A 25655-nucleotide genomic window follows, 5' to 3' on the forward strand; every position below is an offset into this window, starting at 1 on the left:
AGAGCACATTTTTTGTCCAGGTCATCTTCTTCCATGAATGTTGGGTGTGGTTTGCTGAGCTCCAGGAGGTCAATTAAGTTGGAGTTTTTGATGGTTCTCCTATCTGTTTGTTGAGGCAGTCATTTTGATTGCTAAGGGGATGATGAGATGGTCGCTCCAGGGTATTTGAATGGGGGTGCCGTGGTGAGTAGTTTGTTTGCAAAGATTGCGTGAAGTGTATGCCCTGCTGAGTGGGTTGCTCCTTTGACTAGTTGTTGCAGGTTCATTGCTGCTAGTTGGCTGGTCAGCGATTTTTGTGTGGTCGTGGTTTCTTCTTCAAACCAGATGTTGAAATCTCCGAGGACTATCTTGTGATTGATGGCTAGGACGGTGATCGCTTCTGTGAAGGCGTCTATGAAGGTTGCATCGTAGGTTGGTGGTCTATATAATAGTATGAATTTCAGGTTTGTTTTGGGGCTTACTGTTAGACGTACTATTAGGGGGTTCACATTTATCGATGTTTAGTGGGTCTTCCAATTTAATATCCTGGTGTTCCTTGTGAATGATTGCTAGCCCCCCCACCCCTCTTTGTTTTTTATATTTTCGTGGATGCATTTGAAGTGTTCAGGCAGGCAGTTGAGGGGATCTTGTAGTTGTCGTCTGGCCATGTTTGTTATAAACTTTATGTTGATCCCTCCGTTGCAGAGAAGATTGTATATTTCAGTGGTGTGTTTGGACATTGACCTTGCATTGATGAGGTTGCAGTGGATCTTTTTGGTGTGGTTTTGCTTATTCCTTGTTTTGGTTTGTGATTGTTTGGTTGCGGTGCATGGTTATTTCCATTGATTGGGGGTGGATGAGGATCAGCGAAGGCTGCATCTTCATTGATGCGGTCTGCTACATTGAAAGCTTTGCTGTTCAATAATGATGCGTCTCTATTTATGCCGGTTAGGTGAAGCTCCGTGGGGGGCTGCTTCTTTGAATTGGCCAGTTAGTTTTATGTTTGGGTTGTTGGATGTTAGATCTTAGGCCTCGTTTTGTCCCTCCTGGGTGTTGAGGGTGTCCTTCTGTTCTTGTGATGGATGGGTCGGAGTTTATCCACACTCTTCTTGGGTTCTCCCGTCTTTTTCCTGGTTGTCTCGGGCTGTACTTTGTGTGTTTTGATGTCTTGTGTCGTTGGGGTATCCTGGTTCAGGGGTTGTTGCCAGGTGTATGGTGTGAGATATAAGGATTTTTCCCCTTGGAAGATTGTTCTGGTTGTTTGGTTTTTGGCATTGTTTTTCCTCTATTTTCGGTTGTTGCTTTGGTAGTAGGTTGGGTTTGTGCGTCTGTTCTGTGTGGTCTTGTCTTGTGCCCCTTCTCTGCATCCCTTCCTGGTCCGGGGCATTTTGGTGCTCTGTGCGGAGTTGCCGGTTGAGTGTTTGGCTGCAGTGTCTTGTGGTGGGTGTACTGGAGTTACTTTTGTTGGTAGGCTTGGGTGCTTTTTTGTACTGTCTGTTCTTCAGTTAGGTTGGTTTGTGTGTCCTCTGAGCGTTGTTCGGGGGAGTTGGGGTGCTGGGCGCACAGTTGTCGGGGATGTAGTACAAAGTTGAGTGGCTGTTTATGTAGGTCTTTCAGAAAGGTGAGGGCGGTTGGAACTATACCCTCACGTCTGGTCCTCACTAGGAGTTTGTTAAGGTGGTTAAGGCTACATTTGTGCCTGAGACAAAGTCTAGCTATGTTCTATAGTACTCTTTGGTGGGGGGGGCTCTAAGGAGTGTTGATCCTTACAATGCAAATTTTTGGGGCAGAACCCATGCTAGATTTGAGGGACCTGTATAGTGGAAAAGAGGCCTATCAATGCAATCCTACAATGCAATTTGGGAACAGCGCCCCTGCTAAATTTCAGAGACCTGTATAGTGGGAGAGAGGCCTATCAGCGGAACCTAAAAACCATACCATACAATGCAATTTGAGAACAGAACCCCTGAGAGACTTATATAGTGGGAGAGGGCCTATCAATGCAGTCTAGAATTCATACAATGCAATTTAAGAACAGAACCCCAGCTAAATCTGAGAGTCCTGTATGAGAGAGACACCTATCAATGCAATCTGAATATCATACTATGCAATTTGCGAACTGTTAGGGAGAATTCTCCTTCTATGGCTAATTTCCCTCACCTAGTGAGTCCCCCAGCAGCTTTGCTGGATTTCTGGAGTTTATTTTTTCCACTTGGTAAGAGTGTGAGCCTTTTTCCCACTCTTACCTGTGTTTTGCCATGTGTATTGTGATTCTGGGCTCTGGAGCACACCACTCCATGAGCCCCACTTTGTGTTACACAGCACCTTCAGTGCAGTAGCACAGGCTTGTCTTTTAGACTTCCCACTGACTCCATGTTTTCTGTGGCTGACTACTGTCCCCCGACACATGTAAAGTTGCCATTAACTTTATGTAGTCACTCTAAAACTACAGACCCAGTACACCCCATCTTACATGGAGTATTGGAAAGGGTTAACTCCTACCCCTTTTTGTCTGGGTCTCTCTGAGCTTTGTTTTGCTCTTTTAACATTTAGACTTGGCTGGTGGCAGTGGTACCTATCCTAACATTTCTACCGCGATTATATAATATAAATGTGGTATTGTTCCAGGCTATTGTGGTAGCCTCGAACTTACGAACTTAAACCCGCTTTCCCAAATACTTTTTATTTCGGCTCTGGTTGGGTTTAGTCGCTATTTCTTTTTGTTAAAGTCCTTGTGTTTTACTTTGCGCTGCAAACTAGGTTTGCCTTCTTTGTTCACCGTCTTTTGGCAGGCTTCTGCAGAGAAGCCCTCCTCTTTGCGCCTGGGTGTCTAGGTGGGCTGAATGTGAGGGAGGGGTGTAGCCCCCCACCCCCCTTGCACAGGGTCTTCATGGAAACCCAAGTTGCACTTTGTCATGATTGGCTGAGGTGGTTGTCCGGGCCGGACAACCCCCTGCTGGGTGATTGACAGCCAGGCTGTCTTTATGGGGAACTGTCGCATAAAAGGCAGGACTCTTAGGCTGGAAGTCGGAGACGCCACTGGAACTGCAAGGAACCGAATAGAAGCGGAGAAGAAGACTGCTGCTGCAACCCCGAGACCCGGTGAAGCCCTTAAGCAGTCCTGAGCCATCTACCCTTCAACGACCAGAGAAGATCCAGTCCGGAGTCTTCTTCCCTTGAGCCTGGTGAGGTCAACCAGCTCATCTTCCACAGCCAGAGGATCCTCTTCGTGGTCGAAATCGCTGCACCTGCTGTAGTGGTCCGGATAGCCATCTGAAGAGCCTCTCCTGTTTTAAAGGAGCGCACCTTTTATTCAGTCGCTGCTGCTGGCCTCATCCCTGGGTAGTGCAGATCGCTCCAGACTTCGTCCTTCTTGTCATCACGACTGAAGCCCCAGGAACCGTGAGTCTGCCGGAAACTACCATGAACTGCCGTGGCACCAGCTTCTTCAAGGAATAAGGTACTCTGTCCGACTGAGGAAATAGGGTGAACCCTTTTCTCCTCACCAAAGGCTTGTCCTTTTCTTCCTTCCCTCTTATAACTTTTGCCTCCTCTTCTGACAATATCTAAGTACTCCTGGCAACCTTGAATCGTGAACTATCTTACTGTGTGATCCTCGGCAACAGGAACCCTGTTCCACCTAAAACTGGTGCAGGCCTATTGACTTTTATCTTTGGGTTAGAAAGTGTTCTCTGATTGTCTGCCTTGACAGAAGTATTGCCTATGAATTTTGCCTCCAACTCTCTTGTGGTAACTCAGGTGGTAAGTGTTTTTACCCCGGTAACATTTCTTCCCGCGGATACGCGTATCTTTAGTAAGACTGAACTGGCATTACTGTCAAAGTGATCGCATATGTATTCCCGGTAACGTCTTTTGTTTCATAACATCGGTCTGTGAAATCATAAGGTACTTACCTTGCGTTGTTCTTCACAAGGGGGAAGTGGTTGTGTGTAGTGTATTTGAAGTGTGGTTTTATTTTACTAGAATTGAAGTGTTTTGTGAACAGATGGTTTAAAAATAAATGTACTTACATTTTTAACCAGAAACCTTGAGTCAGTGTTTGCTTGGGTCACAGTAATTGTAGTCCTTTGTGTAATCTCTACTACTGCTCATTTGCTCTTGAGGTAAGTCTGGCTGCTCAGTCACTGCTACCACTCTATCTGTGTAGTACAGGCTTGTACCAAAGGTGAACTTCTATTACCATTTGTAGTCTTAACTCTGTGCAGTGGTCCCTAAGGGCACTGCATAGGATTCTGCCTAATCGGAACAGAGCCCCTGCTTAATTTGAGAGGCCTGTATAGTGGGAGAGGCCTGTCAGTGCAAGCTAAAGATCATACAAGGCAATTTGGGAACGGAGCCCCTGCTAAATCTTTAGAGTCCTGTGCGAGAGAGAAACCTATCAATGCAATTTGAGAACTGAACCCCTGAGAGATCTATATAGTGAGAGAGGGCCCATCCATGCAGTCTAGAATTCGAATTCATACAATGCAATTTGAGAACAGAACCCCTGTAAATGAAATAAAAATCCACCTAGCTGCAACAACACGCCAAAACCATCGATGAAACTATGCAATGATTTAGCAGACCACCTTAAAAACAAAATCACTACCATCCAACAGACCATACAAAGCAGACCGTTGGAGCAGAATATGGAACCCACCCACCCCTACGAGGGACGCCCAAACAAACTCTCAAGCTTCCCCCTAATATCAGTGGAGACCAGTGTTCCCTCTAATTATTTTTCTGTGTGCGGAACTGGTTGGCTGTTGTGCGCACATTTTCCATGTGAGTAATGTACTAATGAGGTAAGCCACTTTGTGAGCTACCATCGCAGAAGAGAGCTTGGAAAAGAATGTCCTCTTCCCAGCCACTGCAATTCTTTAAAAATCTTGCAACACTTTTTTCAAACACATAGACTTAAATAAAATGTCATTTTTGATTATACGAAAAACTCATCAACCAGTCCAAGACTTCAATGTCTGCCACAGTACCTTGCATATGCACTTCTGCAGAGAGGTAAATGTTAAAGTTGGCAATAATTCCATTACCGCCAATGTTACCACTACTCAAAATTACAATTTGGGGCCTGGAGTGGAGGGTTTGCCTCCAGGAAAATCCTGGAGGTAAATCCTCCAACTCCGCCGAAATCATCTGAATTTCCGCTGCGGTAATTCTGCCAAAAAAGACACAATTGAGTCCAATGGACTCAATATGGACTCAATATGAATGGGGAATTACACCGCCAGTTGTAATCCGACGGAAATTCGTCTCGACCGGTAATTCATTTGGGCAGTATTCTGGTAGATTTATGCTGGGATACCGCCCCAAGTTATAATGAGGCCTTGTATGTTAGGTCACTGGAAAATCACTCATTTGTGTTACAAAACACAAATAGCTCTTGTGATAACTGATGTGGCTGTCAAGAAACTCGGAAAGAATACATTTGCTGATGGATTAATGGCAAATAAAAGCAATGTGTCAAAAACATGCTGAAAGGCGTTAACGTGCCACTTAAATGACGTAATTCAAGGGCGAGGAGAACATGCAAATAATTTATGTAAGGATAATAATTCCATCAGAATAACTGCACCTGAGAATATGATCTAACATTTCTGCGACTCTTACTATCCACATTACGTTCTCCTGTGGGTTGTGATAACACCAGTCTTCGAGTTAAGAGACATATGCACCATGCATTTTTACTCACTAAAAAAGGAAAATGTGCTTAACAAAAATGAGAAACAATGAACATCTCATTGCTTCAACCCACAAAGTGCCACTGATAGTTTTTCGAATTAGTGATCAGTAGAGCAGTGGCGTAGGAAGGAAGAAACTCTAATATTCATGCCCGATCTCAAAAGGAATTTTATGGGGAAAAAAGTTTAATAAGCAGAACGTACCCCTATTGGCAAAGCTAATTACTTTTTTACTCCTGAAAAATCATTTGACTCCAAGTAGGGAGCAAATTCTGATTAGAGCCCTGCTTGTACCCCTGACATAGGGAGTGAAATGACAGTGCACATAATAAAGTGTATAGTTTTGCCCACCCTTTGGCAAAACAGCCTAGATAAAATTAAACGAGAGCCTTACTGAGGTTTATTACTGAGCCCTGTTGTCGAAAATCACACATATATGCCTTTTAAGCTAATTGCATCAATTCATCAGAGATACAACAGATTGAGTGCCTTCTTTAACTATGGATCCCTCCTATGTAATTCTTTGTGATCAGTTAAATAAGATTCAGGGAGATGCTAGAGACTGCACACACAGAACACATGGTTATATTGAAACCCCCCCCCCCGCAATTGAGCATAGAAAGAAAAAGAAGGTGCTGTTGTCTCGATGGGCACTAGAATTTCCTATCCTTTAGCAAACACGCAACACATTTCCTTCAGTGTACTGCCGAAACGTCTGACTTGGTTTTTGAAATATGCTGCTTTGTTAATCACCCGCAAGGAGTGATGTTTCCACCCATACCCGGCCCATTCGCTTGCCCCAATACTAGTTGATAGAGCACTGTAAAAAGTGAGGGATTGTAGCAGCAAACTCACCGAGATATTTGCAGACCTACAATACTTTGCATGAAAGGCATGTTTAAATGCCTAAACATATGATGTGCATTTTAAGAAGGTCATGACTCTGCATGTACACAATTCTTTTGCAGTGCACACAAGATTGTTTGCAACATACCCCACCCTTATATCCTTGTGCAGGATTACACAAGTGCTCAGTGAAACTGTTTTTGTATCGAAGTGAGTTATCGTATAATGTGTGATGGTCTATGCCCAAAAGAACTCTGGACACTTGGAAACGATGCAGATTGTGTGAAAAGCATTTTCCTGTCTGAATATCCGGTGCCCTGATACTATGGACGAGTAATCCCAGGCATAGTCCATACCAATAATCTCTTGTAGGCTAAGTAAATGATATTGCAATGTTGCTGTCTTCCTACAGGGTAATGTTAGTAATGCTAAAGTAGGAGACTCTGAGCATCACATTTGTCTTTTCTAAATCTTTAAAGGCTAAATTAATATTTGAGTTCTATAATGCGTTAACTTACAAGGGTGCCGCTTCAAAGTACTTGTGTGACATATGTACAAAGAAGAGGAAGTATGGATTTTGGTTACCCATCCAAGTAGCCTGCTTACCTTTATCCGGTATTTGAGCTTGTAGTTTGATCAGTGTTGGTGACGCTTTTGGTAAGGCACAATGAGTAACAAATTCTGGTGCGTGAACGTTATTCATGTTACAACAAATATAAAACAAGTGGATGTAGGTACACGTCTGCTAACCTTTCGCAGAGCCAAGAGAGGTAGAGTCAAGGTTGTCCGGTAGTATCTTAATGTACTCGAAGGCCAAAGTTAGAGTCATAAGGTAAGTGTGGTAGAGTCAGGTTTAGGAGTCATGGGTGTTGGAGGGAACATTTTTGGTTAATGTGTGCAGGAAAATATTGGTTAGATTCTTCTGTTCATGGAGCCAGTTTTACATATTAGTTTTTAACCCCTTGTATTGCATTTTGCTGTTAGGGATTTTAGGTGCATAGTAGTGTAATGCAAATTAGCAGAGTATCAAGACTAGATGCTTATTTTAAGAGAGAGAACATGTCGGGTCATTGCTGTGGCTTGTGCCTTATTAAATCTTTTTAAATAGGTGAGAATTGTCTGTGTGGTGCTAAAAAATCTGAGCAGCACCCAGAAGGAAGCTGGGCAAGTGCACATGCGCACAGCTTGGAGGGTACATTGGTGGAGACATTCGTCAAACTGGTAATTCAAAGCAACAAAACAGGTTCACCCGCCAATCCCTGCCGCCGGGCATATACAAATCAGTCATCTCACCAGGAACACCCATGGAATACCACGGGAACGTTTTCAACCTCTCAATCTCAACAGGAAGAGTGCCACAATCCTTCAAATCGGCATACATCAGGCCTCTCCTCATAGATGCTGCAGGAAAAGTAGAGGACCTATTGATCAAATCCTTCATAAAAAACAGAACAGAGACCATATGGATCAAACCTTTTAAATCCAAACCAAGAGAATCCTCATGCAGAGTACCACTAGGATAATCCTTCTCCCCGTTGTTATTCAACAACTACCTGTCGACTAATCAAGATCATCAAAAGACACAGCCTCACCTCTTACAGCTACTCTGAAGATACACACAGTCTACAAAATAAGACATTCAACACGATAACACAACATTGGAGAATTGCCTCCATGAAATATACAACTGGATGAACTCTACCTCAAACTCAACCCAGGCAAAACGGAAATAATGATCATCACAAAAAAGGAGACAACCACTACATCCCCTGGCCAGTGGAACTCAGCACAACCCCAACCCCTTCACTGATTTAAAAGAACCTGGGTGTCCTGATGGAAAACAAACTTACTCTAGAGCCACAAGTAAACGCTCTGCTGCTTTCTCCTGCGAGCGGTAAAAAGGTTCCTACCGTTCCTGTCATTGACCAACAAAACGATCACTGTCATCGCTCTCACCATGTCCAGAGTAGACTACGCCAATAGCCTGTATTTGGGCTTGCCTGAAAGACTTTTAAAAATCACAATGCATACAAAATGCGGCAGCTAAACTGCTCCTCAAACTACCCCAAAGAAATCGCATCACACCAGCGCTGAAATCATTACACTGGCTACCAATAAAACAACAAAGTTCAAATCGCTGCCCTACGCACAGAGCATTCCACGATCAATGCGCAGAGTCCTAAGAGGCAAATTTAAGCCTACACCGCCCTACAAGGATGCTCCGATCAAGCAGCAACATCAGTTTTGAACCAAAACCCTACAACAAAAGAAAATTCAGAGGTGGTTCTTTCCTTCACCTCGCCCCAAAAACCTGGAATGAGCTACCATAGAACATACGTAATGCAAAAAATCACCACCTATTCAGAAAACTCCTCAAATCCTGGCTTTCATCCCTCAACTAGAAGAACTCATATGGGGGCATATACACAGCTGAAACCACGCTGAGAGAAGAAACCGATTTCCCCCCCACCCCGGGACCCTCCAAACCCTTTAATTTACCGCCCATGAACAGAAGTTATGGAAGAACAACTTGGGACATATCAACATACTAACTGAGAGATGGATATGTAATAACGATACCAAAGAAAGATCAGATGGGCCAAGATTGAAGGGCAAGGTGTCAGGAAGCTGAAGTAGTGGGATCCTGCAGGAGTGAAGCTGGCCCACCTAGCCCCCTAAGCCTGCCTGCTCAACAATCCTGCTTCTTTAAAACTATTGGCCAGGCAAACCCAAGGGGAAAGGGGAATGGAGAAAACAACAAAAGACAAGAACTCCCACTGCAGGTACTTCAGACTGTCTTCTCGGAAAGTTTTGACTCAGATGGGATGTTCCTAAAAATGAAATACAACTTTTAATGAATCAATCTTCTGATCATTACTGATTACTCTCTATATTATATTTTCTCCATTTACATTTACCTGTTGCCTATGCTTGATTTACCAATAGGCTGCTTCTGAAAGATTTATGTTGACTGTAGATACTCTAGCGATATATCTTCCGTCTTTCTGTTCTCTTGATCTCTTTAGTATCTGGTGATCTTTTTTCTTTAAAATAAAATATACCCCAAAAATATTGTTTTTACTATTGTCTATTATACCTTTTGCCGGATGCTCTAGGAATCATATACTCTCTATAAATATGTGTAAGTAATTACCTTTTGTATTCTGAAGAACCTTTGTAAAATATTCTGCTGTAAACTTTTATACTTCATTCACATACAGAGTGCTTTTTCAATAATGTCTCTTGCTACTCATGTATGTATTCTGAATTCTTTCTTAATTAAGGAGGAAAACAATTGCTCACAAAAACGCTGCGTAATCAGGCTACTACGCTGTCCTTAAATCGTTTTCTATTCCGTCACGAACAACGAATAAAAATGTGGAAAACATTGAAAATCCAAAATGGCCGCGACGCATGAGTGACGTTGTTGGGTCCTTTCCTCTAAACCGCGCTTACGAATCCAAAGAAATACGCGGCGCAGGCTCGAAAACAAACGAACCTGAAGTTAGTTAAATATATATTAGATGTTAGGTTAAAAGTTTTAAAAACACGACGATTCGAACTGCGCGCCTTATTAGTATTAAAGATAAGATAAAATGTACACAAAAATGAATTGCTGAACCTTCTTTACATATTGTTCATTAAAAATTCCTTGCCCATTTCTTATAATAGGATTCTATTGTTCCAAAAAAAATGAAATGCTCAATTAAGTCTTTGAATTATTAACATTTCAAAATATTGAATCTTCACTTAAAAATTCTGAAGTCCACTTAGCTTATCAATGTTCATGGAACTGGACTCTTCTCTGGCTCAGCAACTGAATCTCACTGGGATTCTTCTTCTGCAGACTTCTTCTCCTGTTACTTAACTAATATTACTACTATATTTTTAGAACTCATAAAAGGATGAAACTCTCCTTTAAAATGGAAACTTTAAATGAATTTTACTGGAGCTAACTAATATATGACCTACTCTGATGCATACTTTAATGAAAGGCAGTTGAGAATTGTTATTAACATTCTAATGACATCACAATGCTGCATGCTGAGAACTGAACCAATCATTGTTGTGAAAAATTTCCACCATCTTGGCTTGGGGGCATTTCATCTTTCTAATTGAAAGTTAGTTAAGGGAAATTGAACAAACTAAAAGAAATGCTCTATTCACTAAACGGAATTTATTTAATATTTCAACCACCTTCCCTTTCTAACTTTCCTGGAATGGTATTTGACATACCCTATTCTCCTAAGAACCTTGTCCAATTGAGGTACAAAATGTGAGAACCTGACACAAGGAGGATGTATCAAGAATACCTTGGCCTACAAACTACACACAGGCAACAATTGACCACCAACAGAAAATGGATAACAAGGGAGTGGGTGATTGCAAACTACAGCACCAGTACCAGAGTGGGGGGGGGGGGCAAGACACGCCCCTACCTATTAAACAAAGTTCGAAACCACACAGGTTGGGAACGTGCCACGCCATCACGCGTAATACGTATGTAATAGGTAGAAAATATGCCTACCTATAGGACAAGTGCATTCATGGAACAAGAATTTGAAGGAGTAAGACCTATAACCCACTAACCCTATGCTCCAATCTCTGCATACCTAACTCACGTGAAAATCCACACAACCATCTTCTCTCTCAGTAAACCGCATGCACTTCACCACTCCGCAACAACAAACACATAAACCGCACAAACAGACAAGGTCTTGCGTCAGTCCGATATTCGCAGCAAAGCTCAGCGCACAGTGAAAACCGAACTGAAGAGGTCAACAGCCCAGCACACACCTTTCTCACTTTCCTACTCCCTCTTCGCCCGACTATCCCATTCCTGCCCTCTTGTTTACAGGTCCGCCTGGGGGCCAATCCCGTTGGTGATGTTGAGATTTGAAATCAGACGCCCTCATTCTCGGAGTAGAGCCAACTGCCGTCATCAGAGACAAACGCCCCCCCCCCCATTGCTAGGCCGTGTCAATTGAGTAAGCACCTGATGGCCATCCAAAACCGGCGTTTGCAAAAGCTCCATCTCCTGATTCAAAATGATGTTGCCCAATCAGGGTTTGCATTAAGTCAATATTACTAAACACATTTTGGCTTCCTATGGAGTTCCAGGAAACGACTTTCAAACCGAAATGGTCATAGTTCCCATTTCTAGTTTTCATGCTGCTATGGTCGCACTGTTTTCTACAAACGGATGTGACTAAGGCCCAATTACAGTCCTCCACCTTCATTTGTGAACCTAGCAATTTAGCCGATCTTAAGCCCTGGGTTGCAGGGTTGGTGGATGAAACTAGACTAATAGAGTGAATTTCAGCAGAAATAGTGAGGACAATCCCATATTTAAACATACTTGGATCTCCGGGCCCAAGGAACAGGACAGACCCAATTTGAATTGCCCAATCTGTTGCCCACAATCCAGATCCTAGGCAATACACTAGTTCTCATCGGCCTCTCCTTGGTGCCCATCATTCTCCATTTTCCCTCACCCTCCTTAGCCTGTCTTGGTACACTACAGGCTTTCAAGTTGTGGGCCCCAACGTGCTCATCCTCCTAGAGCCATGGATTGCATCTATATAATTGATCTAATAATTTTCCAACCTCCGATATAAACTTAGGTAGGTTCCGAGAGCATGGTTGTTTTTGCTGACTCCACTTCTCCCATTTAGTATTGGGAGCCCCCATGGATCAACTTTTGTCTGCCATCCTCCATGATGATAATAATAATTTGGCACTTAGCACTATGAACCCTCGGGCATCTGAGCGCTGCTTATTACCCACGGTGTGTGGTGCTAATTTATCGACCTCGGTAGGAAGAAAGGCTGAGTTTGGCCCTGCCAGGATTCAAAACTGCATCAGCAGGCTCTACACAGATTGTCAAATCGAGCGCTTTTCTCTGTGCTATCTGACCGGCAATGGTTACTAATCGTGTAGTCAATAAGTCAGAAATGTTTTCCTGCTGCAGAGTTAAGATCATTGAACACAATTGAGATCTACCGTCTGACTGCATGGCAGGCATAAAGCCCTTAGAGGAGGCATTAGTCGTGGAAGTAGTCTTAATCCCAAAAGTATCGGGGGCCTTATTGACCAGGTTAGACAATAAACCTCCTCATACTTCTGCAATCCTTCTCTTCTTTGACAAATCCAAGATGTTAAATGTCACTCCCCACTTCTCTTCTGCTTTATCATGCTTCCCAAGCTGTCATTCATTGCCTCCCATATGAGGTGCCTGGTAAGAATAGACTCCTGGATCCCTTTTACTCCACCTGCTAAAATGGGCTCAGTTTGCGTTGTACAATTCTGGATGGGAGGGTTTAACTTCACCAGCATGGGGTCTGGCATTCAAATGCTCAGCCCTAACCAATAAAATACTTTACAAACCAAAATAAAAAATAAGAAAGATTCCCTAAACTTACCTCAACCAACTAACTCCCCCACCGAATAAAAACATTTCTGCTCCAAATAATACATTCCGTTTCACGAAAACCTCCATCCTCGAAGTGGAAAAAACCATCCTCTCACTCAAACCGTCCAATTGTAAAGGAGAGGTCTGCCCAGCATACACCATAAAAGAGGCAGCAAGAGACCTCTCCCCTTTCATCTCCAAACTGATCAACGCCTCTTTTGCCTCCGGCACCGTCCCAGCCAATCTCAAACAAACAATCCTGGGTTCTCCCTCTTCTGAAGAAGCAAACTTTAGACCCACTTATCGCCACCAACTACCGCCCCATTACAACGGTACCATTTTTATGAAAAATTCTGGATAAAGTGGCATACCTGCATATCCAAAAATACCTCGAACTGCATAAACTTAGAGGTCAGACAATCAGTATTCCGACCACTACACAGAATGGAAACTGCACTGATAGATCTGAAGACTCAAATCGATGAGCTGAGAGATAAAGGAAAGACGGCACTACTGCTGCTACTTTATCTCTCAGCTGCATTTGATCTGGTGGACCACAAGGTCCTCTGTAGACATCTAGATACAGCAGCCCATTTCTCCACGGGCGCTGTCAAGTGGATAGAATCATTCCTGAGCGACAGAACCATCAGAGTATTCTCTGCCTCAGCAGCTGCTGATCCTACCCCAATCGTGTGCGGGGTCCCCCAGGGCTCCTGTGTGTCTCCAACTCTGTACAACATATTCACCAAACCATTGTTCAATGATTTAGATCTTCTGGATGTCACCTACACTAATTACGCAGATGACACAGATTCTCCTCCCACTTTCTGGGGATCATGGCAGGGACTTGGCGTTGGTGAATAGAATCTACCTCCTCATTCAGGCATGGATGGCCACTCACGGTTTATGCCTGAATGATGACAAGACACAGCTGATAATCCTCGGTACCCCTTCCAATATCTATAAACTAGGTCAGGAATACGCCTCTCATCATTGATGGCAACAATACCATAGTCTCTAAGGAGGTAAAAACCCTTGGTTTTTTCCTGGACGTACAGAGTTGGAGACACACAGGAGCCCTGGGGGACCCCGCACACGATTGGGGTAGGATCAGCAGCTGCTGAGGTCTGCTCCCTCAATAGACAACTGAATTCTCTGGCATCCACGACAGCTTACACGTGCAAGCTTATTAGACCAGGTAGGCCCTTCCTCTCCAATGACGGATGTATTCTATTGGCTAGGGCATTAATCCTCTCAAGATTAGATTACTGCAATGCGATTTACAGTAGTGCCAATAAAGCCAGCATCCAAATACTACAAAACAACGCCCTTAGAGCTGCACTGGGCATCAACAAGAGTGCATATGACCGCAATCAGACGCCAATACAATTGGTTATCCACCCATAACAAAATGCAATTGAAAATTGCCTCCCTGACACACAAAGCATTGCACAATGTTGCACCTAGCTACCTAACTGACGAATTATCTAGACGAACTTCCAGCAGACCTTCTAGAACCGTTAATACTAACTGCCTGCTAGTACCCAGATTCAAATCCTCCAAGATCGGCGGCAACAGTTTACCTGTGAAGGCCGCTAAACTCTGGAACTCCCTGCCACATGAGCTGAGAGCTGACCTACCCTACCCTCACTTCAGAAAGAACCTCATTACCCACCTCAATCTGATTGATAACTAGCTTCCTCTGACATTATTGCATTCCAGCATTGTCTGCCTCTTAAGATTGTACATTTCTGCAGACGTTGGTACACTGATGTAAATAACCCCGTCTTTGTTGTGAAATTTGACTATTTGTATATATCTATTGTGAAATTTTGACTACCTGTATATTGTACTTTATCCACTATGTAACTTTGTAAGCCTTGCATATCCCTGCCACACCCTGTTACTCCCGGGTCTGGTGCGCTTTATAAATCCAATAAACAATATATATTCCCCGTCAGCCTGGGCATCCTCGGTAAAGAAAAAATCGGTTTCAGTTTCACTTCTGAACTCTTTCTCCTAACAACCAATCATTGGTCTTTGGGTCATACTGCCCCCAGCCAATGACTGCCCTCTACCGAAGCCCCTCCCCTGGCAGACATCTTCAGATTTTTACTGCACGTTTGAGTGTTGGGAGTCCTCTTGTTTAGCTCTCTGGCTTTTTACTGCATTTTGCGCTTTTTCTTGGGTCAATCCAGCCTCCAGCTCAATCGATCCATCATCCGACTAATGGGGACCCGTTTTTCAGAACTTTTTATGCCCCTCAAGGTGAATTTTCGTCGAGTTAACTTCTTGGAGGATTCCAAAAGATTCTTTGAGGCCTACTCTGCGTGGACATGGCTGAAGATAAAGGACTCTACGCCAGGATCTGCCCTGGATGTGGCCTACAGAACATTTTCTGGACGATGGGCAATCCCTGTGCCTTTACTTCCTTCTTCAAGGATATGGTGCCACACACAATGAAGGACCGTCGCAAGCGGCTCTCCGAGTGGCTCCAGACAAAGAACCCGGCTGCGTGTGAACTCTGGCAGCAAGCATCGCCCAGCAAGAGGAAATCTGAGTGTTCTTCTAAGACCTTTGAGGGCGCTCCGGTGACCCAGGCCCAACATAAGGCAAAGCACTGTGAGCGCCGTTGGGACAGGCTCCTTGGTGGCCAGGTCGGGAGTGGCATCTCCGGCACCTTCGGCCACGAGCCAACGCTCCGGTTCGGCGAAGAGGAAGTCGGACCCCTAGCAAACTTCTGGAGAAGTCCCACCTGACTCCGATGGAGAAAGCCAAGGGGGAGTGGGGCGCTGACCCTCCCTCCACTGTGAAGGCCTCAGGCGCAACCAAGGTCGTAAAGGTTCAGGTTGACCAGGCGAAATCCTCTTTGAAGGAGTGCTGGCGTCTCTAGCAAAGGCTGCAGATGAGGGTTTACAGGAGACAGCCCCCAAGATGAGTTTCCCTGCCTGCTCAGAGGGAATCGTCTTTTCTACCCATTGGGAAGATACCGGTGAAGACTATGCCGATCTCCCCTAGACCGTCCCCACTGGTCGAGAAGGGCACGGGGGCCCAGTAGTCCTGCAGGGCTTGGACATCTCCTCCTAGGGTGGAGCTTTCTGTTCTGAAGGCCGAACTGGACAAGAAGTTTGTCGATGCCAGGTCCTACGTGACATGCTGTTACTCACCACTCTGAATAGGCCGAAGATGCAGAGAAAATGACCTTTGAGATGTTTGTGGTATAGGATTCCGAATTCAGCCTTCCATCCCAGCTCTCCTGAGTACAAGACTCGGGCTTCCTCAAGGAGGGGCTCTTTTCCACAATGTACCTCTGCTGTTTCAGTTAGAACAGACGGAGATGTCAATTGAATGAAAGAGCGGGGAGAACACACATCGCCAATGCCAATGCTGCAAAAGAACACCAAGATATTAGACTGGGTTTATATTATACAGGTGATTAGAACAGAACAGAAATGATTGGACAACTACCTAGATAGATATTGGAGTGGATGATCTACAAAGAATAACACAAATGAGTGGAATTGAACTAAATCAGTATCGGTTCCCACTATAGCTATAGAATTGATAACAACTGACCTGAGTAAAGATAAATGGAGTAAGAGGAGTCCAGGATTCTGAAGACGGCGGCAGGTGAAAATAACAAACCGGGAAGTTAGTATAGGTAAGTAACTCCGAACGGCACGAGGGACGCACTAGTGCCGGGTTGGTGCAGTTCAGGAGGGCGTTCATATGCACTAAAGAGCAATCTCACAGGAAAGTCACTCAATGTCCCAGAATCCAACAGAAGACAATATCCATGGAAGCCAATAGGTATGTACCTGAGTACACGAGTATAGTTGAGTAGCTGTTGAGATGATCCGGATGTAGACAGCAAATTGATGTGCAGAGCGGTAACCAGGAAAGAACCGCAAGACACAGAAGAGAGCCGTATTCAGTAGCGTTCCGAGTCCAACAACCAGACGATCACGACAAGAATAAGGGACGAGAAGAGGCAATCCAAAAGTCAGGCAAAAGGTCAAACCAGGAGCTCAGATAAGGATTTGTGTAGGGAGACACGAAGAGGAAACGGATGAAACCACGTGTAGCTGGTAACGCTAATTAGCAGCAACGAGCCCCTTGGAAGACGGTGGTTTTATAGTCGTAAGAGGGGCGTGGCTTGCTGTACGTCTTCCATGTACAAGACGTGTCAGGTGACCTGGAGTGCGTCGACGTTTGTACAGACGCCATGGTAGCTTGTACCTGGACCATAGAGGAGCCTGAAGTGTAACACATGCCCTTCGGGGACAACTCATTCGGCAAGACTGTGGACGAGTCTCTTCAGGCCATCAAGGCTGTTTCCTAGACTGCTCGTGCTTTCATCACGCTCCAGCAATGACTGTCCTTTTGGAACTCCGGAGGAAAGTTCCAGGGTTACTCCAAAGGTTTGGGTGGCAGCTTGTCATGCTATCGTCCACCGTCCCGCTCTTCAGCCAGAAAGCCTAAAGGGGCCGCAGCAAGTCCGGAGGAGGTTGCTATCGTCGCCATGGTCCCCAAGGTGGTGCCCCCATGGCGAAGGATTGAACCGACCGTGACGTAGGGCCCCCACCCGCGCACCCCGGTGGGGTGCCGGCTTGTGAACTTCGTCAGCATGTGGAAGTCCATCTCCACCAACCGTTGGGTTCTGGACGTCCTGGCCCACGGGCACACTTTGGAATCCCAACGAAAGTGTCCGTGCATTCCACCGGTGGCCAGGCAGGAAAACCACGTCCCTAAACTTCTAGAGGTGTGGGCCGTGCTGAAGGGCATTCTAGAACCAGTCCCAAAAAGGCTCTGGGACTCTAGTGTACTCCTGGTACTTCCGCGTCAGAAAGAAGACGGGCGGTTGGAGGCCCATACTAGACCGCTGCCACAACATGTACAACAGGTCCCAGAAGTTTCGGATTGTCGCCCTTCAGCACATGCTGGGACTGTTTTAAGAGGGGTATTTCCTTTCGTTACTGGACGTGGTGAATGCCTATTTTCACATCCCCATTCAAAAAGGACACCAAGTTTCTACGCTTTGTGGTCCAAGGGCAAAATTACCAATTTGATGCCCTTCCCATTGGATTGAAGTCAGTACTAAGGGTCTTCACCAAGTGCCTGGCGTCTGTGGCAGAGCGGTTGCATCTGCAGGGCTGCAGGGGATTCACGACTACCCCTACCTGGACGATTGGCTCACCCGTGTGAAATCGAGAGGGACAGCGGTCGAGCTCAAGACGAGGACCGTCCGGCTACTCATGGAACTGGGGTTCTCGAGAATCTTTGCGAAGTCCTGCTTGGTGCCATCGCAGGACATGCTGTTTCTGGGGTCCCGGCTCAACAGTGTTTTGCCTGGCGTCCCCGGAGGAGAGAATAGCGCCCATCCTGGGCAAGGTACAATGGCTGTTGACCCTGAAGATCGCAAGGGCGAGGACCATCAAGTCCCTCCTCGGCATGTCGTCATGGATTTACCTCGTGCGGCTGTGCAGGATGCGGATGCGACCGCTGCAAGATTTTCTCGACCCCCTCACCCCCCACTGGTGACTGTTACGACGGACGCCTCCCTGGAAGTATGGGGCACACACTGGATGTGTCCACGCAAGAGGCCTGTGGCTTCCAGAGGAGAAGTCGTTGCACAGCAACGTTCTGGAGCTACGGCAGTGTTTATGGCCCTCAAGTCTTTCCTTCGTCCCTCAAGGGCAAGGTGGTCCGGATCTTCAGACAACACCACCACAATGTTTTATATCCGAAAGCAGAGAGACACCAGATCCCTGGCGCTCTCCAAAGAGGTGCAGGGCCGTCGCCCAGGGGATGGTCCTTGTCCTGTTTCATCTGGCAGGAGTGAAGAACACTGTGGCCGACTCAGCATGGAGCTGCGCCCGTGCCACGAGTGGGAGCCTCGGCAGGACTGAGTGGATCATCAGTTCTGGGGATTGCCCCATCTTCGGATCGACCAAGTGCTGGAGGTTCTCCAGCAGTTTTCCCAAGCCAGGGAGCATGGGGGGATGCATTCTCATTTCCCTGGGACGGCCTGTTTATGCATCTATCCATTCCGCTCAGCCCCCATTGCTTCTGTGACTCATCCATCAACTCATGATGGTCCCGGTGCAGGATTTGTTTATTTTATTTATTTGCATTTTTAAAGTGCTCACAGAGCCCGCGGGCATCGAGGCGCTGTTACAGGAATTGTTAGTTTTGTAGTTTTTTTTTTTTTGGTCTTAGTTGCGTATTTATAATGTGCTTAAATACAGAGGTTTTTAAGCACGGACCCTGGGATCGAACGTGTGCTTTGTGTCGTCTTGCTTCCAACACGTTGCCGCTGAGCTATCCTCCCAGGACGAATCCTCGTTGCACTGGCATGGCTGAGGCAGTTATGGTACCTGTACCTTCTGGACATGTTGGCGCCCCGTCCAGTCAAGCTTACGGCGGACGCAGATCTTCTTGCCGGAGAAGGAGGTGCGATTCTGCACCACGACTGAGGGTCACTGAACTTGCAGGCCTGGTTCCTGCAGCGCTGGAGTTTCGTGGATACGGTCTCCCGGCGGACTGCAAGGAAGTGCTTGTCAAGGCCAGGGCATCGTCTACACTGAAATGCTACGGACATAAGTGGAAGAGGTTTACTGTCTGGTGCTGGGCACAGAAACTCGACCCTCTACGGATTGCGGCTCCACATGCTGCTGTATTTGCAGTTGCTGGCCAAAGCCGGGCTTGCGCATGCTTCCATCAAGGTTTATCTGGCGGCTATCTCCCACTACACCAGAACTCTGGGACAGTCGTTGCTGTTGTCACATCGCCTGGTCAAGGATTTTGTCAAAGGACTTTTCCGTTCGTTCCCGCCGATGAAGGCTCCGGCCCCTTCGTGGGAGCTCAATGTGGTGCTGACTAGGCTCATGAGTCCACCTTTCGAGCCTATGCCTTCGGCGCCGCTGAAATATTTGTCCTGGAAAACAGCGTTTCTTGCGGCCATCACCTTTGCATGAGTGGGAGAGATTTAGGCCCTCTCTGTTAAGCCACCTTACTTGACATTCCACGAGACAAGGGTGATGCTGCGGACGCACCCCTCCTTCATGCCCAAGGTGCCGTTGGACTTTCATCTAAGCAAGCCCTAAATTCTTCCCGACGCCTTCGTCGCTGTCTGAGGGGACTCTCCACTTGCTGGATGTGGCTAGAGCGCTGAAGTTCTATGTGCACCGCACAAAGTTTTCGGAAGACGTCACAACTGTCTATGAACTTTGGCCCTGTGAACCAAGGGAAGCCCCTCTCCAAGGCTTCCATTTCCGGTGGCTCTCCAGCTGCATCACCCATTGTCACTGGTTGGCAATCCGACCGTTTCCTGGCCGTTCGAGAGCGCATTCAACCAGAGCGATCGTTGCCACTACGGCGTTCCTGTCTGGTGTACCCCTGCTGGACATCTGCAGGGCTGCTACGTGGAGGTAGATGCACGCATTCACGAAGTTCTACTGCGTCGACTGGGATTCCAGGGAGGAGTCTGGAGACTGCCAAGCAGTGCTGTGCAACCGGTTTGCTTGAAGGTGAGCCTAGTGAGGAGGTAAGAGATACTTAATGTTGAGCCTTGCCACCGCCCGTGGTTGTGCATGAGTGTACTGCTATGTATTTATTCATGAGCATGTGAATCCCTGCCAGACCCCATCCTGGAGAAAAAACAAGTTACTTACCTGCAACTGTTGTTCTCAAGCATGGGTCTGGCATGGATTTGCATGCGAACCCTCCCGCATACCCCTCTGCAGCTATTTTCTTGGTCCTACTGCCACTTAATGTGCCTCCTAGAGATGGCTGCCAGAGGATGGGCTTAGGTAGACGGCAGTCATTGGCTGGGGGTAGTATGATCCAGAGACCAGTGATTGGTTGTTAGGAGAAAGACAGTTCAGTAGTGAAACTAAAACTAGGATTCCCAGTCTAACGGGGAATATTCATGAGCATGTGAATCCATGCCAGATCCATGCTGGAGAACAACGGTTAAAGGTAAGTAACTTGTTCCTTCTTAGTGCCTCTAACCACAGCCAGTCTAGGAGAGACTTTCCTAGTTTATGAAACAGCTTTTGCAATTGGAAACTTGTTTTGCCCCGTGTAAGAGATTACCAGTATGCACCGAATTATTTTTCCTTAATACCTTCCAACTTCATTGATTTTTGAAATTAAAACAAAATGGAGCAATATTTTGTGGCCCCATTACTTTCCCCCTATTTTGCTTTCCCTCAGTTTCAGCAAACGATGTCATCTCCAGAGCTGTACAGAATGGTAACATTTCCACCTCCGATTCTAGGGGGACCTTTTTGGATTTAAGATATTGTCTTTCAAGTTACTCAATGTCGATCTACAGACAGTCAATGCCAGTTAACCTTAATTGAGTCGTCACTTATTACAATATGCTCTGAGGTAACTACCCTCTTGGGAGGTGATAACATTTCCTCCCTTAAGATTGGCAACAGAGCATCAATGTTAGGCTGAAGGATTGATAGAATAGGGAGATTACTTCCATTTAAATTCTCAACTTTATCACCAAGCTGCAACAATTAGAATGAGTTCATGGCAAATATTATCGTACAGGTTGACAAACTAATTGGACACCATATTCAAAACTGAAACCGTTGGATAGGTTAAGCAAATTGGTTCGTCAACCTCCGTGTGTCGTATCCGCCCCATCACCCAATGAGTCTGAGGCCTCTGCCTGAGGGGTTTCAATAACGTTTTCTGCCATTGTATCTTTTTTTTTCAATGACTGGTGAAAGCAGTTGAATTCGGCATAGATGCATCACAGGTCTGCTGAATCGTACTCCTAGGATTAACCCCTGACCCGACTCGCTCTATTCCTTCCATCTCAAATTCAGCAAAGTGGATGATGCTTAGGTCGTGAATCTCCCTAAAATCAGCATTGCAATTCCCATTGGTCATTCGTGAATGGTCAAGTGCCATGGCTTTAGTTGGCGTCATTCCTTTTATCTCGGTACTAGTTCCTACCTTTATACCATCGTAGGAATCTGATTTGTTGCCCCGCTATCGGGGACTGAATGAATGTTTGGTTTGTCATGGTTACTTTTCGATTGCATGCCGATTAGATCACCACGGTTCCCACTACAAGCGTGGGTCTAACGCAAGTTCCCACCGGGCTGGTCATTTGATATTCCCAATTAAATCCCTCATTGATAGTTTCCTAGGGGTGTCTAAGAGTACTAGTTATAACCGTACAAACCATTGTATTCCCGGCCACCCCTGAGGTCAATTTTGTTTTTCTCTCACTTTTACCTTTTACATCCTGCCTGGTGGTCGCAGGCTACTCCAGTAGATCGGGAGGAGCTTAGCAAAGGGGAACCATTTGGCTCATCAAACCCTTCAACGTTTTAACACCAGCAATGATTTACCCTTAGCCCTCTTTCACCACTGCCAATCCCAATTGATTCTTAGAATAGCGGCAATCAAAGAAAGGTAAAGTACAGGGGGTGTGCAAAATGCAAAGCATACCGCCTAAAATGCATCAGTCACCGATCCTTTTTCACTACCCTAAATTGGGGAATTTCAACAAGCAACGGCGGTGTAGAAAAATGCAAGATGTGCAAACAATTTTGCTACAAGCTTCCTGGAATTCAGGGCGCATTCATAAGAGATGAGAAGAGACATGATACGACGATAACCCATAAATACACTACATATGATTCCACTTAAAAGGGTAAAAAGAAGCTGATAAAAACAAAAATGTATGGCAGCTATTTAAGATTGTTCAATGACACACAATGATTAGCATAATCAACCAACTATCATAGATGAGAAGTGCAATATCCGATACAAGATTTAACTATATCAAATAAGTGCCCTTAAATACAAACACACTTTAGAGAAAATGGAAAAACAATCATGAATAAAAACACACTATTTGTTGCATTGGTTAAGTTAAGAATTCCACAAACTTTCTTAAATGGTTTTTAAGAATTAAGAACTGGCAAAGCTGGATTAAAGTCTGGCTAGCAATACCATCCCCTATAATACTCCAACTCTGTTTCAATTCCAGATAAGAGGCAGCCCTAGTGAAAATCCCTATGGCATTGCGTAGCTAAGATGAACACAACGTTGCACTCATCAGGTCGTTTCAGAAGTTACAGCTCAGATCCCAGTGCCACAAGGAAAGACAATCCAGCAGTGCGTGTGAGAAACGCAGGCTATGATGTTGCAGAGGGACTAAAAGCAACGCCACACTCCTGCAATAGTATTGATATTAAGCACGCTGCCAGGCGGCATCAAGCAATTGTCCATTCAAAAACCAATAGCCGCAGGCTATGGCGCTGGAAAGGGACAAAATAACAAGTAGAGCTATGGAGGTCGAGCCAAGAAGAAAGCCCCAGGGTCCACCAACTCTTAACTTACCAAGGGAGCACCCCAGTATGGTGATCCTTAAGCGAGTTGCCACACCACCCGGACCTTATAGACGGTGTATACTGTGGGCAGCCCTGACTCTGTCAATAAATTGTCTGGTGACCTGTTCAGAATAAAGGTAATTGGTTTATTGAGGGCTTTCTGCATTAAGCCAGCAAAAGCACTTCACCGTTACAGAGCACTTGCAGCCACGTCGGCCGCCAAACACTCAGCTCACTTTGCAGATGGACAAACGCCGGAGAGGGGGAGGCGGGCCTGTGATTACCTTACCCCCACGCACCCAAACACCAAAACACCAAAACACTCCCATAGCACTCATCTTCGCAAGAGTGTGGGGGTTATATACAGGCTCCACCCAGTAAGCGTAGCGACAGCAGAAAGTCTGTGTATTTCTCAGTGGTTCATTGTTTAAATGAGCACCAATTAGTCACCAAAACACTGTTGCAGCACTCTGCTGAGATTACCATGTGTCACATCTAGATAGAACTGTGAAGATAATCTTGAGTCAGATCTATATGGAACTGTGGAGATTAGCATGCGTAGAAAAGTGCTATAACGAGTGTTTTGTCACTCTTTACTCTCAAGGAGGAGCTTCCAAGTTAAAACCTTGCACCTGGTCTTGGTGTTCCTGGCGGGACACGGGGCACGGCGCTCCAGCGCCAGCCACTCGCTTCATGGAGGGCACAGTGTGTGCTAAGGACATCCAACATACAGATGTGAGTCGTATGCCCATGCCTCCACCGACTCGACTGCAGCTCTGGCGAGGCAACTCTGCCTTGCCCCAATCACATTGGAAGTACCGAAGTGAAAGCGGAAGCGCAAATGCTCAAGTAAATGAAGGCATGCGTGGCGACACTATTGGTACAGGGGTTGCAGTGAAAATAAACACTTGTGTAACTGGGAGTCAACATTTGTGTAAAAGCACCACCAGAAGCGAAGTTGTACAAGCTGTACAAAACCCGCTGCAACACGCACTTATAACCACAGACCCCGTGCCGGTCGCACAATGCCGTGCCGGTCGCACAATGTGAGTGGTTTGGTACTGAGCAAGGAGAATCTGGGGTGCATGACGGACCATGGAACCAACCTTGCGGCTCTTAGCAAGGCTCAAACACATGGCTGACCCCTGCGAAAAACATTCTGTTGAAGGCATCGTTGAGTTTCATGATATAACCCAAGTGCTAGACACAGGAGGCGTTCCACAGCTGCGTTTGCTGGCGTGGCGCCTAGTGGAGCGAAGCAACAGACCAGAGAGTGCTGTCAGGACTTGCACACAGATAAAAGGGGGTATTAAGCGAAGGGGCCCTACAAGATGAAGGTTTCTGAAGTAGAAACTGGCACGGTCCACTCTGAAGTGACCACTCTTCACCATCTGAGCTGCTGTTACGCTCACCTGGTTCCCACAGGGGCGTCGATGGGACCCGGACAGCTGCAGTCTCCAACAAGATGATGCGTAGTGCCGAGATGACTGTCTGGACTGGCCCGCCTAATCTCGTCCGATCCGTCGAAGTATTCTCCAGCAGGTGGAGAAGGGGATTTAGCCACCCGTGGATTTTAGTGATGGCCCCCTCCCACTGTTCTCGTTATCCCATCTTGTCACCTCGGATATCCCCTTTTAGTAACCTCACCTTATGTTTTTAAATGATGAGCTATCTATCCTGCATGGCATGCAGGGGCGCATAGATACCAGTTACTTCATTGGTTTGAAGGTGATGGAGGAGTTCCGGAGGAATATTGACTCCGGGGTTCATAAAGTTCAAAGAGTTCAATATGTCCGATCACTCTTATTCCATTCCTTTGCTGAATTGCAACTGGTTCAAAAGAATATTGCCTGGAGGCAGCTGATGGCATTTCAGGTAAGAGTCTGTATTACCCAACACTGTCCGGTAAAAGTTGCATGAGTTTAACTTGCTGTTTTCTCCCTTTATAGGTGCGGCAAATGAAGATGAGGCGTATTAAAGGGTAATGCCTCCAGTGGTAAATCAGTTAAGCCTATGATGGTAAGAGATTGTATTTGTCGGCTCTTAGCTCACCTTGTCTCTTTTTTTTTCCCCCAGGTGCTGGAGTTCGGCGAAGAAAATGATGGAGGCAGCGCCGGATCAAAAAATGCTGTGAGGACTGGTGAGTATGGCGCGGCGCTGCAGCTGGCGATGCGACGTGTGCAGAAATAATGTCCTTTTCAAGTTCGAAGACGTGATGGATCCGGAATCAGGTAAGGATTGAAATAAGGTTGGTGTTCTAACCTTTCCTTCTTATTTTCTCTTTTGCTAGGAGCTCTGGATTCGAGACGGGCGTGGCTGAAGACTGGATGCTGACTGCAGGCACGGTGAGCGTTACGC

The 25655-nt window shown here is 45.9% G+C and overlaps 1 protein-coding gene across 5 annotated transcripts in view; it reads left to right on the plus strand.

Moving 5' to 3' along the window:
* Positions 1–25655, plus strand: part of ZMYM3 (zinc finger MYM-type containing 3) — a 1331158-nt gene that overhangs the window by 472244 nt on the left and 833259 nt on the right. The window lies entirely within an intron of this gene.

This window comes from Ambystoma mexicanum, chromosome 5p (assembly GCF_040938575.1).
Source record: "Ambystoma mexicanum isolate Mex_15411 chromosome 5p, UKY_AmexF1_1, whole genome shotgun sequence".
Lineage (NCBI taxonomy): Eukaryota > Metazoa > Chordata > Amphibia > Caudata > Ambystomatidae > Ambystoma > Ambystoma mexicanum.